General features: G+C 42.8%; 1 long non-coding RNA gene across 1 annotated transcript; it reads left to right on the top strand.

Annotated features, from left to right (window-relative positions):
• The first annotated feature begins 416 nt into the window (after window positions 1–416).
• Window positions 417–10,038, top strand: LOC134349492 (uncharacterized). Its single transcript, XR_010018696.1, has 3 exons — window positions 417–594; window positions 6,583–6,720; window positions 7,329–10,038. It is a non-coding gene; the product is annotated as an uncharacterized LOC134349492 (long non-coding RNA).
• The last annotated feature ends 1,834 nt before the right edge of the window (window positions 10,039–11,872 follow it).

Here is an 11,872-nt window from a genome sequence, read left to right as displayed (position 1 = left end):
TTATAAATGATAAACATTTAAATTTAGACAAGTAATTTTTGACACATTTACGAGTCCAAAAGGATTTCTAACATATAAAAGATTTCCAAATTATAAAAGATTTCAGAACTACAAAGGATTGTCAAACACAGGTACAGTTCTTACACACTAAAAGGACATACCAACGATGTTCAGAAAAATGAGTTATCCATTGCAAAAACACCCACAACACAGCCTGAGAAACACACTCCTGTTATCTCCTGTTTCTGCCATTTTCCTTATCATTTCTAACTGCTTCCCAACATTTGCACTATTTTGCTTCTCTTTGAAATCACCTGCTTGTGGTGCTTTTCAGTTATATTGTCAGGCTAGGTGAATGCAGTAATTAATTCGGCCAAAATGTTTCTTTTGATTAAACCATGGATCAAGGAGAACCTCACTATTGTTTACGACAAGAGTCTGACAAAGGTCTGATCGGGGCACGACTGCGCAAGCACGTGGACATCAGCCAGTTAGAACAGCGAGAAGAGTTTAAAAGAGATGGTTATTTCTTCAACCAACACACACAAAAAATGCTGGTGAATGCAACATGCCAGGCAGCATCTATAGGAAGAGGTACAGTCGACGTTCCGTGCCGAGACTCTTCGTCAGGACTAACTGAAAGAAGAGATAGTAAGAGATTTGAAAGTGGGAGGTGGAGGGGGAGAACTGAAATGATAGGAGAAGACAGGAGGGGGAGGGATGGAGGTAAGAGCTGGAAAGTTAATTGGGAAAAGGGATGCAAGGCTAGAGAAGGGAGAGGATCATGGGATGGGATGGGATGCCTAGGGAGAAAGAAAGAGGGAGGGGAGCCCAGTGGATGGAGAGCAGGCAAGGAGTTATAGTGAGAGGGATAGAGGGAGAAAAAAAGGGGGGGGGGAAATAAAAAATAATAAATAAATAAATAAATAAATAAATAAATTAGGGATGGGATACGAAGGGGAGGAGGGGCATTAACTGAAGTTAGAGAAGTCACTGTTCATGCCATCAGGTTGGAGGCTACCCAGACGGAATATAAGGTGTTGTTCCTCCAACCTGAGTGTGGCCTCATCTTGACAGTAGAGGAGGCCATAGATAGACATATCAGAATGGGAATGGGATGTGGAATTAAAATGTGTGGCCACTGGGAGATCCTGCTTTCTCTGGCGGACAGAGCGTAGGTGTTCAGCGAAACGGTCTCACCATTATATAGAAGGCTGCACTGGGAGCACCAGACGCAGTATATCACCCCAGCCGACTCACAGGTGAAGTGTCGCCTCACCAGGAAGGACTGGGATGGTGGGGGGAATGAATGGACAAGGGAGTCACGTAGGGAGCGATCCCTGTGGAAAGCAGAAAGAGAGGGGGAGGGAAAGATGTGCTTGGTGGTGGAATCCTGTTGGGGATGGTGGAAGTTACAGAGAATTATATGTCGGACCCGGAAGCTAGTGGGGTTGGTAGGTGAGGACAAGGGGAACGCTATTCCTAATGGGCTGAGTGCAGATGCGCGTGAAATGGGAGAGATGCGTTTGAGAGCAGAGTTGATGGTGGAGGAAGAGAAACCCCTTTCTTTAAAAAAGGAAGACATCTCCTTTGTCCTGGAATGAAAAGCCTCATCCTGAGAGCAGATGCGGCGGAGGCGGAGGAATTGCAAGAAGGGGATGGTATTTTTCTTAAGCAACTTGATCAGGGCACGACTGTGCAAACGCGTGGACATCAGCCAGGTAGAACAGAGAGAAGAGCTTAAAAGGAGACAGCTTTATGGAGCGGGTGTCATAGTAGAAAGTGACAGAGTAGGAAGGCTTTGGCTCAATGGGGCTTCGGCGATAACGGGTCAAGGCGGGAGAGGTTGCCTGTGTAGAATACAGACAGGAAGTATGTGTGTGAGGCCGGTGTTCTGTGCTCAGTGTCAGATGTCGGAAGTCTATGAGCCTCCCGGAAGGCCACATCTGCGCCAGGTGCATCAAGTTGCAGCTCCTTTGGGACCGGGTTAGGGAACTGGAGCTGCAGCTCAATGACCTTCATCTGATCAGGGAGAGTGAGGAGGTAATAAAGAGGAGATATAGGCAGGTGGTCACACCAAGGCCTGGGGAGACAGATAAGTGGGTAACAGTCAGGAGAGGGAAGGGCAGGAGTCAGAGGCTAGAGAGCACCCCAGTGGCTGTACCCCTTAACAATGAGCACTCCTGCTTGAGTACTGTTGGGGGGAACGGCCTATCTGGGGGAAGCAACAGTGGCTGCATCTCTGCAATAGAGTCTGCCCCCGTGGCTCAGAAGGGTATGGGAAGGCAGTGCTAGGGGACTCTATAGTTAGGGGGTCAGACAGGCAATGTGGATGCAGAAAAGAAATACAGATGGTAGTTTGCCTCCCAGGTGCCAGGGTCCGGGATGTTTCTAATCACGTCCACGATATCCTGAATTGGGAAGGAGAACAGCTAGAGGTCGTGGTACATATTGGTACCAATGACATAGGTAGGAAAAGGGAGGAGGTCCTGAAAACAGAGTACAGGGTGAGGAAGGAAGTTGAGAAGCAGGATCACAAAGGTAGTAATCTCGGGATTAATACCTGTGCCACATGACAGTGAGTGTAGGAATAGAATGAGGTGGAGGATAAATGGCTGAGGGATTGGATCGGGGGTAGGGATTCAGATTTCTGGAACATTGGGAACTCTTTTGTGGCAGGTGTGACCTGTGCAGAAAGGATTGGTTGCACTTGAATCCCAGGGGTATCAATATCCTGGCGGGGAAGTTTGCAAAGGCTATTGGGGAGAGTTTAAGCTAGAATTGCTGGGAGGTGGAAATTGAACTGAAGAGATGGAGGAAGAGGCAGTTGAAGGAGTATTATGAATAAAGCAGATGAGCTTAGAGCATGGACCAGTACTTGGAGCTATGATGTTGTGGCCATTATAGGGACATGTTCGGCTTAGGGGCAGGAATGGTTACTTCGAGTGCCAGGCTTTAGATGTTTCAGAAAGGACAGGGAAGGAGGCGAAAGAGGTGGGGGTGTGGCACTGTTGATCAGAGATAGTGTCACAGCTGCAGAAAAGGAGGAAGTCATGGCGAGATTGTCTACAAAGTCTCTGTGGGTCGAAGTTAAGAACAGGATGGGGTCAGGTGTTTTTTATAGACCACCCAATAGTAACAGGGACATAAAGGAATAGATAAGGAGACAGATTCTGGAAAGGTATAATAATAACAGGGTTGTTCTGGTGGGAGATTTTAATTTCCCAAATATAGATTGGCATCTCAGTAGAGCGAGGGGTTTAGATGGGGTGGAGTTTGTTAGGTGAGCTCAGTAAGGTTTCTTGACACAGTATGTAGATAAGCCTACAAGAGGAGAGGCTGTACTTGATCTGATATTGGGAAATGAACCTGGTCAGGTGTCAGATCTCTCAGTGGGAGAGCATTTTGGAGATGGTGATCACATTTCTATCTCCTTTACCATAGCTTTGGAGAGGGATAGGAACAGACAAATTAGGAAAATGTTTAATTGGAGTAAGGTGAAATATGAGGCTATTAGGCAGGAACTTGGAAGCATAACTTGGAAACGGAAATGTACGGAAGAAATGTGGCAAATGTTAAGGGGATATTTGCGTGGAGTTCTGCATAGGTACGTTCCAATGAGACAGGGAAAGGACAGTAGGGTACAGGAACCATGGTGTATGAAGGCTATGTAAATCTAGTCAAGATGAAAAGAAGAGCTTACGAAAGGCTCAAAAATAGGTAATGATAGAGATCTAGAAGACTGTAAGGCTAGCAGGAAGGAGCTTAAGAATGAAATTAGGAGAGCCAGAAGGGTCCATGAGAAGGCCTTGACGGACTGGATTAAGGAAAATCCCAAGGCATTTCAACAAGTATGTTAGGAGCAAGAGGATAAGACGCGAGGGAATAGGACCAATCAACTGTGACAGTGGAAAAGTGTGTATGGAACCGGAGGAGATAGCAGAGATACTTATTGAATATTTTGCTTCAGTATTCACTTCGGAAAAGGATCTTATCGATTGTAGGGGTGACTTACAATGGACTGAAAAGCTTGAGCATGTAGATATTAAGGAAGAGGATGTGCTGGAGCTTTTGGAAAGCATCAAGTTGGATAAGTCACTGGGACTGGACGAGATTTATCCTAGGTTACTCTGGGAGATGAAGGAGGAGCTTGCTGAGCCTCTGATGATTATCTTTGCATCGTCAATGGGGATGGAGGGTAAGTTGATAGAGAAGTTCCTGAGAGACAGGATTTATGAACGTTTGGAGAGGCATAATATGATTGGGAATAGTCAGCATGGCTTTGTGAAAGGCAGGTCGTGTCTTACGAGCCTGATTAAATTTTTTGAGGATGTGACTAAACACGTTGGTGAAGGTAGAATAGTAGATATAATGTATAGGGATTTCAGCAAGGCATTTGATAAATTACCCCATCCAAGGCTTATTGAGAAAGTAAGGAGGCATGGGATCCAAGGGGATCTTGCTTTGTGGATCCAGAACTGGATTACCCACAGAAGGCAGAGTGGTTGTAGACAGGTCATATTCTGCATGGAGGTCAGTGACCAGGGGTTTGTCTAAGGGATCTGTTTTGGGACTCCTACTCATCGTGATTTTTATAAATAACCTGGATGAGGAAGTGGAGGGATGAACTAGTAAATTTGCTGATGACACAAAGGTTGGGGTGTTGTGGATAGTGTGGAGGGCTGTCAGAGGTTACAGCAGGACATTGATATGTTGCAAAGCTAGGCTGAGAAGTGGCAGATGGAGTTCAACCCAGATAAGCGTGAGGTGGTTCATTTTGGTAGGTCAAATACAATGGCAGAATGTAGTATTAATGGTAAGACTCTTGGCAGTGTGGAGGATCACAGGGATCTTGAGGTCCAAGTCCATAGGACACTTAAAGCTGCTGCGCAGGTTGACTCCGTGGTTAAGAAGGCATATGGTGCATTGGCCTTCATCAATGATGGGTTTGAGTTTAGAAGCCGAGGGGTAATGTTGCAGCTATATAGCACCCTGGTGAGATCCCACTTGGAGTACTGTGCTCAGTTCTTGTCACCTCACTACAGGAAGGATGTGGAAACCATAGAAAGGGTGGAGAGGAGATTTACAAGGATGTTGCCTGGATTGGGGTGCTTGCCTTATGAGAATAGTTTGAGTGACCTCGGCCTCTTCTCCTTGGAGTGATGGAGGATGAGAGGTGACCTGATAGAGGTGTATAAGATGATGAGAGGCATTGATCGTGTGGATAGTCAGAGGTTTTTTTCCCAGGGCTGAAATGGCTAACACGGGAGGGCGTAGTTTTAAGGTGCTCAGAAGCAGGTACAGAGGAGATGCCGGTTAAGTTTTTTACGCAGAGAGCGGTGAGTGTGTGGAATGGGCTGCCAACGATGGTGGTAGGGGCAAATACGATAGGGTCTTTTAAGAGACTCCTGGACAGTATATGGAGCTTTGAAAAATAGAGGGCTATGGGTAACTCCAGTAATTTCTAAAGTAAGGACTTGTTCGGCATAGCTTTGTGGGCCAAAGGGCCTGTATTGTGCTGTAGGTTTTCTATGTTCAATGTTCTAAAGGAATATTGGTTAGAAGTTTAACTTAGTCAAAAACAATTCCTTGACTCTGGAAAGGTCATGCTGGTGTGCTAGAAAACTGAGATTAGCTTTAAGTCTTTTGGGCCCTGGGAAGTAAATATTTATCATACTGCCCAGTCCTATTCGTATGCTTGACTATGATTTCCAAATCTTAAAATCACATGTGACATATGGACTTACCAGCATGGAATCTGTGAGACCAGCAGGTGAGGTAAAAGGGCTGTCTGTCACTTCTTGCCTTATTTCCTGGATTGAATATGTCCCTTGAAAAACTGTTTGTATAACCTGATCCTAAATTGTTAGCAAATGAATTTCCCTTGCCCAAAGCAAAAATGTTTGGTAAACTGGTAAATTGTTTTTTTCTTATCATCACATATACCAAGGTACAGTGAAGAAACTTATCTTGCATGCTATTCATACAAATCAATTCATTACATTGCCTGGTAAAAGGTAAAACAATAATAATTCAAAATAAATCATTCAGTTACAGAGATGGACTGAGGTAAAGAGTCCATCTTATTGAACTAGCGGACCTTTCAGTTGTCTCATAACAGCTGTGCTTGAACGGTGGTATGTGCTGTCAGGCTTTTGTTGGAGGAGAGATTAGAATGTCCAGGGTTGGTGGGATATTGGATTATGTTGGCAGATTTACTGTGGCGGTGAGAAGTGTAGACAGTGTTGATGGATGGGAGCCTGGTTTGCTTGATGTGCTGAGCTATGTCCATAACGCTCTGCAGTTTCTTTTGGTCACAGACAGAATAGTGGGCGTGCGATGCCCTGATGCACCCAGATAGGATGCTTTCAATTGTGTATCAGTGAAAATTGGTGAGGGCCAAATAGGACATGCCAAATTTCTTTTGCCTCTTGAGGAAGTAGTGGATGTAGTAAGCATTCTTGGCCAAGGTGTTAGGTGGTTGGACTAGGATCAAGATGGCACTAAATGGAGACTGCTTTGCTTGCATCTTTGGAAACAGCTCTATTTCTATCTTTGATATCTCTTTTTTTCCTTTTCAAGGTTCTTTTAAAGACCCTGACCTGGAGTTACACACTGACTTCGGTTCCATGTGGGAATGGGACCCATTCTCAGGGCCTCATGACCATCCGGCTTTTGATATCCCAAGGACGCGGCCTGGAAGACAAGTGCGCCTTCAAGGTTAAGGAATTTCATGGCTCTGGGGACGGGATGATTCTAGGCTAGTGCCCCGACTGAAGCATTGTAGGAGAACATGGAACAGTGGGAGCAGCGGGTTAGCTGCCGGGGGTCGTGTGTCCGGAGAGATGTGCCATTTTGGTGCCGACTCTCTTGGTGCAGAGCTCGGAAACAGCAACACAACAGATTTTTAACATTGTAAATCAGCGAGTTGTTTGTTATGTCTCCCCTCTCGCTGTGAAACAGAGTCACCTCTTTTCCCTTATTGGGGAGAGAGAGCACCTGTGGTATGTCGAATTACCGGGTGAACGAGTAGTTTTTTGGGGTACTGCAAGTCTATGTCTTTATTGATGCTTTGCTGCACGCTTGTGTGCTTGGTGGGGGCGCTGATGCCTTACTGCTGCTTGTGCATGGGAGGGGGGAGCTGGGGGCGAATTAGGGGTTCTAACGTTTTAACTGTTATTCATTCTTTGGGGCACTGCTCTGTTTTTGTGGATGTTTGCGAAGGAAAAGAATTTCAGGATATATATTGTATACATTGCTCTGACATTAAATTTACCTGTTGAAATCTATTGAAACACTAATCACTGTCTATATTATTTCCTTCTCAGAACTGAATAGAGCCAAATCCAAGCAACAGGTGTTCATTAGACGAAAGAATATTTCAGGGAGGTATCAAGAATGAAAAATCAAGTGGAAATTTGACACCATAAACAAGAAGAAATTATCTCTAGAGATCAGGAACTAAGGGGCACTAATTTAAAGTATTTAATTTAATTTAATTTAATTAAAGCAACCAAAGGTGCATTAAGGACATTTTTCCACTGTAAAGTGTATCATCCAGATTGTTCTTGCATAATCAGATATGGTAATAATTTACAAAATGTGTAATGCCATAGAAAAGCCATCACAAGGCTGGTGTCAATGAAGATCTCGGAGGAAAATTCCTCTCTTTGGAGTCATGCCATGAAACACAAATGAAAATGATTTTGGTTGTTAGTGGATGGGGGTTTAATCATTTCAGACCAGGGTCAATCTCCATCCATTCATCAATACGTTTCTAGGCCCAAGTATTTTCATTTAAGTGAGACTAATTGTAGAACCCAATCAAAGACCTGGCACAAGACTGATGGGCTGATTGGCTTCTTTGTTGTATCATTTATGTAAATATTTAAATATTTGGATAACTAAAACTAAGTGCTGAGTAACTGTGGAAATATTACAGAAATGGATTAACAAGAGCGTAAATGCATTTTTCATCATCTTGAAAGCTGCATCATAAATTCACTAACAAAATGACAGAGTTAACATTATATCTTCATAATACTACCAAGTGCATGCAAAATTCACATTTTCATTATCTATTGCTCCTCCCTGATTTTTTTTTCCCAATTTTCTATTTTTTGGTTCAGCAAACTTTTTTTTTCTTTTTTGCAGTATTTAGCAAAATCAGTTAATTTTGGTCAATGAGATCTCGCAATTGTCAGTCTCTGTCATTTTATAAATGTAACTAATTTGAAATAGTAATTCATGCACAACCGGGATGCTTACAGCTGAGTCACTATCCCAGGCTTTCCATCAAGGCTAATCGTTTTTGTTTTCATTTCCTACTTTATTTATAGTATATTACAAATCATTTCAAAAATGTCGTGGAAGAGTTCTTGCTGCAGGAGCTCTCTCGTGGACCATCACCTTTGGAAATCAATCTGCTGGATTCAACATAGGCCCTAATTTGTAGCATTGCCCAAACAATTTTGTGTGTGACATCTTCCTGTTCCTCATACTTTTTTGCATTTGATATGCCATGCTGTGAAATTCAAGCAGTGACTTTCTGTTTACCACAGAACTAAGATCTTTATTTTATTTACTGATGAATTTAGCTTTTTCCAAATTACTTTTCAGGCAAAGTTTTCATTTTTTTCAACTGATCATAGACATCTTTGGTTTTTCCAATTTTTATCATTTCTATTCCATCACTGATTATAGGATTGGTTAATTCCTTTATGAAAGCTATGTCAGCATGCTAGAAGGAGAATGTTGCATTTATTGCTGGTATTAAGTTTTAAATGAATAACAGACTACAATCCTGGAAACAAACACTAGGCCACTGTCTCCTGGAACATTACAGATTTCATCACTTTAGGAGATCTCCCTTCAACAGCTTCACCTAATAGAGCGCCAAAACAGTTCCACAATCAGGAAGGCACAGGTTCACCCATTGTTTTTGTCTGCTTTCACCTCACCAAACTTAACTCTTTGGTGACTAAGACACTCATCCATTTGGTGGAACTAGTTCCTATCCTTCCAAATTTCCTTCTACTTCTTTCATATCAAAGTTCTAGGCCTCACCAGCAACTTATACAACTATAGCATCCCAACTCCTATACTCAGGGCTCGAATCTATGAAGGCCAATGTGTCTCCGAAGCCACTTTCAAGGAATCATGAATCTGTATTCCAAGATCCCTTTGTTCTCAGTGTCAGTTCTACAATCGTTTGTCTTGCCAAAGTGCAACATCTCTCACTTGTCGGCATTAAATTCCATTTTCCATTTTTCAGCCCTTTTTTCCAGCTGATCCAGATCCTGCTGCAAGCTTGGATGACCTTTCTCGCTGTCCACTACACCCATTGCGTCACCACAAATGTGATCCAGTTTACCACATTATCATCTAATTCATTAATACTGATATTAAACAACAACTGACCAAGCACTGATCCCTCTGGCACACTGCTAGTCACAGGTTTCCATTTCAGAGAGACTACCATTGTGTTGCCCTTAAGGCATTTATTTAACTTTATTACATTTCCGCTTTAAGTAATTTGTTTGTAACTATTTTCTAGTTAAAGTTAAAGGTAAAATTCATTGACTGTGGTATATCGTGGCATGTTATGATGTCACCTCCGGTATTGTCGCATCTTGTGGGTAACTTCTGGTTTGGAGAAAGAGGATAGGTGGGGACCCGCGCGTGCAGCATGAACGTGAAAAGCTCCGTTTCTATCCATAAAGAAACATTATAGAAGCAACGCCGTAAGTTCATGTGACAGTAGACATGTTGAAGTAAAGATATGAACGTGGATTCTGTTAAAGGAAGCAGCAGATGGAGCGGCACACGTGCCAGCTTTTCAATTTCAAACATGGGGTCGGCTCAAGCCCGGCGGCAGTTTGACATGACCCTCTCCCTCCCCTGGGTAGCTGAAGGCACTCGCTAAAAGAAAAGAGCACGCATGGTCTTAATAATGAAACAGACACTGTATATGTTTGTATTTTTTTATCAACAGTTTTCACCATACAATGTTAATGTGGAAGAGTGAACAGTAAATGGTTAACCTTACTATGACTCTGTCTTCATTGGCTCTGGTTCAACTTGGTGTTTAGTCAGAGTTTCAACACACTGCACGAGAACACTACAATCATCTAATTTCACTCTCTGCTTTCTCCCGCTAAGCCAATGCTGAATCCAATTGACTACTTCATCCTGAATGCCAATTGACTCAACCTTCTGGAGCAGCCTCCCATGCAGGAATTTGTCAAAGACCTTGCTAAAGTCCATGTAGACATTGTCAATTATCTTTCCTTCATCAACCTTCCTCTTAGCCCCCCTCAAAAGTCTCTATAAGATTGGTTAGACGTGACATACCACAAATAAAGCCATCTTGACTATCCCTAATCAGGTCCTGTCCGTCCAAATTCTTATATAGCCTTTCCCTTAGAATACCATCTAAAAATTTACCCATGACTGACTTCAAGCTCACAGGCATATAATTTCCTGAATTACTCTTAGAGACTTTCTTGAGTGACAGAACAACTTTTACTGTTCTCTGGTACCTCATCTGTGGTGAAGGACTTTTTAAATATATCTGGTAGAGCCCCTGCAATTTTTGCACTAGCATCCTAGGAGGTCACTAGGTCCAAGGAGACATCGTGAGGATTTATCCATATTAATCTGCTTTAAGACATCAATCACCTCCTTTTCTGAAATCCAGATACAGTCCATGACCTCAGTGCTCTTTTGCCTCTGTACTATAGAACCAGTGTCTATCTGCCAAATAAATACTGATACAAATAATTTATTTAAGATCTTTCCTACCTCTTTTGGCTCCATGCATAAATGGCCACACTGATCTTCAAGAAGACCAATTCTTATCCCTTGCAGTTCTTTTAATATATCTGTAGAAGCCCTTGGGATTCTCTTTCACTGTGTCTGCCAGAGCAACCTCGTATCCTCTTTTAGCACTCCTCATTCCTCTCTTAAGTATTCTCTTGCATTTCTTATATGCCTCAAGCACCTCATTTAGTCCTACCTGCCTATACTTGATATGCACCTCTTTCTTCTTCTTTACTAGGACTTCAATGTCCCTCAAACAAAGTTTTGTAAACCTGTTAGCCTTGCTAACAGGAACATACAGATTCTGAACTCTATATTTCATTTTCGAAGGTCTCTCACTTACCAAAAGACAACCTATCCCAATCCACACTTGCCCAAACTCTTCTAATGCCATCAAAATTCGCCTTGCACCATTTTAGAATCTCAACCCAAGGAACAGTTCTATCGTTCTCCATAATTATCTTGAAACTAATGGAATTGTGATCACTAGACCTAATGTGTTCTTCATCATAATTCCATGTGCTTATCCATGTTCTAAGTTCATTTGCCTTGTCTGCAATACTCCTTGCAATAAAACATGCATAACTCAAAACATTAGTGCCTCTATGCTCCACCTTTCGGTTTCTATGCTTGCATGTAGAATTAACATCTATTTTCTGTATAGCCACTCCAGCTGTTGCCCTGCCACTCTGATTCCCAACCCCCTGCAACTCTAAACTCCCTGGAGCAGCCCTCCCAAACCTTCCTGCAAGGATATTGGTCTCCCTCCAGTTCAGGTACAAAATGTCCCATTTGTACAAGTCCCATTTTCCCTGGAGGACAACTCAATGATCCAAAAATCTGTAATGCTTCCTCCTGCACCATCTACTTAGCCACATGTTAAACTGCACTATCTTCCCATTTCTGACCTCACTAGCATGTAGCACAGGTGGCAATTATGTGTTCATAACACTGGAGGTTGTATCCTTACTCATCTCTCTGAACTCACTTTGCAGGACCTTGTCACTCTTCCTGCCTATGTCATTGTTACTGATGTGGACCATGACCTCTG

This window comes from Mobula hypostoma, chromosome 7 (assembly GCF_963921235.1).
Source record: "Mobula hypostoma chromosome 7, sMobHyp1.1, whole genome shotgun sequence".
In the NCBI taxonomy this organism is placed as follows: domain Eukaryota; kingdom Metazoa; phylum Chordata; class Chondrichthyes; order Myliobatiformes; family Myliobatidae; genus Mobula; species Mobula hypostoma.
This window is presented reverse-complemented; position numbering and strand designations above follow the sequence as displayed.